Genomic DNA, 4,288 nt, shown 5'->3' with positions numbered 1-4,288 from the left:
AGAGAGAGAGAGAGAGAGAGAGAGAGAGAGAGAGAAGAGAGAGAAAGAGAGAGAGAGATAGTGAGAATTTACAGGGTGTCCCAGAAAGATTTACCCATTGATATTTCTTAATTATTCAAAATAAACTTAAGGTAGGATAATGAAATTTGGCTCAAACGTTCTAAAGTAAATTGACAATCCATTCCAGGAATTACATTTCAAAATGACCACCTTTTGCCTTGATCATAACCTGCAAACGAGTGGTCGCTGAATTGCATGAGCACCGTACCACCTCTTCATCCGTCTTGACCCATGAACACAGAAGGGCTTTCTTCAGATCTGATACATTTGAATAGGGGCGAGTAGAAACGTTACTCTCGAAGATGAACCAGATAGCAAAGTTTATGGGATTGATGTCTGGACTTGAGGGAGATCTATATCTTTTTGTTCCAAAAACCGCTGAAATGCTTTTTGCACTACCTCTGTGTCAAATTGAATGTGTGGGCTGAAGACCGGTCTTGATTGATGATGTAATGGTAACCAAAGGTTTCTATGAACCAGGGTAACACTTTCTCATCCAACATTTTAACATAAACTTCATATTTACGATAGTTACATGTATATACTGATATAGTTAGACAGACAGACAGACAGACAGACAGACAGACAGACAGACAGATAGATAGATAGATAGATAGATATATAGATGCACAGAGAAAGATGCAGAGAGAAAAGGGAGAACAAATCAGAAAGAGGGAGAGAGAGAGAGAGGAAGGGAGTGAGAGAGAGGAAGGGAGAGAGAGAGAGGAAGGGAGAGAGACTAGATAACAGAGAGGGCAATTTGTATTCACGAAACTATGATAGCTGAAGCTTCTCTCCTGAAGATCGGGGGAGACATGGACACATCAGATGCAACTGCGGTCCACACCATGAGTGTAGCTGGCTTCTGATGACGTAAATGACTCCTGCTACTTTCGGATAAGTCTCCTGCAGTAGGTGCATGAAGCCTATCATCTGCCTGCTGGTAACTGTCCCCGCGGTGACGATCTCGTCGGACCAGATCAACACTTTGTTAGCGCGCGTTTATCTCAGCTAACATGGTTTTAAACCCGTCGAGCTGTTTCTTCTTGGAAGCTCCTGAAATTAATTGCCGGGATTGATACTTGTATGCAGTTAGTTTTAAATCCTCTTAAAAAACCTTGTGCATTGACAATTTCGAAATATCAAGAGCTTTTGCAGATTTTTCCTGCACTCTCTTGTGGATTTCGGTTCATTCACTTCTTCATAGCTTCAATCGTTTGGAACGAATTGATCATTTCCTACTAGGAATTGGCTTGCTAGAGGTAGTAGCAGTCTCCATATATCGTTTCCAGGTATTGAACACTGTTTAACGGCACACATCCAACTGCTTTATTATGTCTTTGTTGCTCACTCCCGATGTTTTCAAAGCGTCACGTTTTGCTTTCGACGCCATGTTTATTTACAAACCTGTTATAGACAGACGAAACAATAGACACATAAACAAAAGATATATGCAAATCTTTATGTTAAATGTAGATAATATTACCTGGACAGATATTCTTTAGGAAGAGTTTTAAACATGAGTAAATCTTTCTGGAGCACCCTGTATACATATATATATATATATATAGAGAGAGAGAGAGAGAGTGTGAGAGTGTGTGTATGTGTGTGTGTGTGTGTGTGTGTGTGTGTGTGTGTGTGCGTGTGCGTGTGTGTGTGTGTATGCGTGCGCAATGGATCAAGGCCAGAATTTCCGACAATTTTATTGGAGAAAGAAAACTCTGGTGTAACACCTGCAGCTTCGTTTGCATTCAATGATGTAGAGTAGTTCTTGTTTTTGGGCGACTGCAAACGTTGTTCAGAAAGTGAGATTGGTTCGGTACAAGACCTTTGCTCATAAATCTTCAAACACAACACTGCATGATTTTATAACATCACTTAGTATGTGTCTTTCATATCATAGTGAGCCGTAACCGAGAAAGGCAAAACATTCAACAAAAACTTTTATGATATAATGAAGATATGTGTCAACGTGGGTGGTTAAATCTCTGAACACATACTGCAAGAGGCGTTTTATCGTTATCACAGCTGCGCATGATATAGTTCCCTAGAAAGACCAGAAAGTGACATATTTGCTACTTCCACACATAAACACACACACACATATACACACAATCACACACATACAAATACACGTTCATGCCAAACAAATGAAAATAGTTTTAAAAGACCCCTACAGTCTCTAGTTATGCTAATTAGGGTTTATCACTGTATTGCATAATATCGTCATACTAAACATAAACACGTGTATATCACATGCTGTTATTCAGCATGTGTATATAACACAGCGATACTAAGCACAACGATGTATATATAAGATGGCGATGCTAATGATAATCTGGTATATAACATGGCGCTACTAAAAAGTGTATATAAGAAGGCAATAGTTTATCTACATAAGCATGTACATATAACATAGCGATACTTAGCAGTGTATATAACACTACTATACGAACTAAAAGCATATGTATATAAGATGGCTAAGCCAATCATAAGTATGTTTATACAACACAGCAACACTAAATGATGTATATAAGATGGCTATACAAATCGTAAGACTGTGTATATAACATGGCAATGTTAAAGAATGTATATAAGATAACAGTACTATATATTTTAAACACGTACACATAACATAACGATACTTAGCAGTGCTTATATAACACGGCTATACTAACCAAAAGAATGAGAATATAAGATGGTTATACTAACAATAAGCATGTATATATAACAGGGCAATGCTAAATAGTATATATAAGATGGCTGTATACATCCTAAATCTGCATATATAAACACAATCAAGATATAAGCGAGGATTCATTTCCACAACAAATCACAGTAATCATTGATAATGATGATAATAATCCTGATCGATATCAATATTATCATCATTTTCATGAAACTTGTTATTGTAGCAAATGCCTCGAGGTGGTCACGGTATCAGATTCAGTTGACTAAAAACATTGATTCGTGATTAGTGTCATGTCTTAAGGCATTTGAAATGTCATTAAGGCGAAATATTGCATCTCAGTATGTCGCCTGCTTAAAGTACCTTAAAACTGCTTCCACTTCAACAATCGTTGCCACCAAACACACATCTTTTTCTTGTAATTTTACCATTTCAGGAGAGAAGCTTCAGCTATCATAGTTTCGTGAATATACAAATTGCCCTCTCTGTTATCTAGTCTCTCTCCCTCTCTCTCTCTTTCTGATTTGTTCTCCCTTTTCTCTCTTCATCTTTCTCTGTGCATCTATCTATCTATCTATCTATCTATCTATCTATCTATCTATCTATCTATCTATCTATCTGTCTGTCTGTCTGTCTGTCTAACTATATCAGTATATACATGTAACTGTCGTAAATATGAAGCTAATAAATTAAAATAAATTTATTACCAGTAGTTAGTATGCATAAATAAAAGTCATAAGACATATTTAAAAAAAATATAAGTCTATAATATATTCTTATACACAGAGAGGAGACCCTTGATAGGGCACCTTACATGTCTCAAAGGGCAGTTGAGTTCGAGATTAACTAATTCATTTTTTTTTTTTTGTGTTCGTTCTAGTGTTATAACAGCGTGCCTCATGAATTCTTTTTCCGTGGTTTGGGTTTTAACTGCTCTTCTAGGCATGTAAGGGGCCCTGTCAAGGGTCTCCTCTGTGTATAAAAAAAAAAGGCATTTTATACTCTTATATATATATATATATATATATATATATATATATCTCCACACACACACACTCACTCACACACACACATATATATATATATATATGCATATGCATGTATCTATGTATGTATGCATGCGCGCGCGCACATGCATTTGTAGATATACATGATACAGAGATACACACAAATATCTCTATCGGAATGGCCGGACCGATCAAAGCCTTGTGAGTGGATTTGGTAGACGGAAACTGAAAGAAGCCGGTCGTATATATATATAAAGATATATGTGTGTGTGTGTGTGCATGTGTGTGTGTGTATGTGTATGTTTGTGTGTCTGTGTTTGTCCCCCAACATCGCTTGACAACCGATGTTGGTGTGTTTACGTCCCCGTAACTCAGCGGTACGGCAAAACAACCTGATAGAATAAGTACTAGACTTACAAAGAATAAGTCCTGGGGGCGATTTGCTCGACTAAAGGTGGTGCTGCTGTATGGCCGCAGTCATATGATAAAAAAAAATACGAGGAAAAAGGAATAGAATATATATATATATATA

This window comes from Octopus bimaculoides, chromosome 4, assembly GCF_001194135.2.
Source record: "Octopus bimaculoides isolate UCB-OBI-ISO-001 chromosome 4, ASM119413v2, whole genome shotgun sequence".
Lineage (NCBI taxonomy): Eukaryota > Metazoa > Mollusca > Cephalopoda > Octopoda > Octopodidae > Octopus > Octopus bimaculoides.
This window is presented reverse-complemented; position numbering follows the sequence as displayed.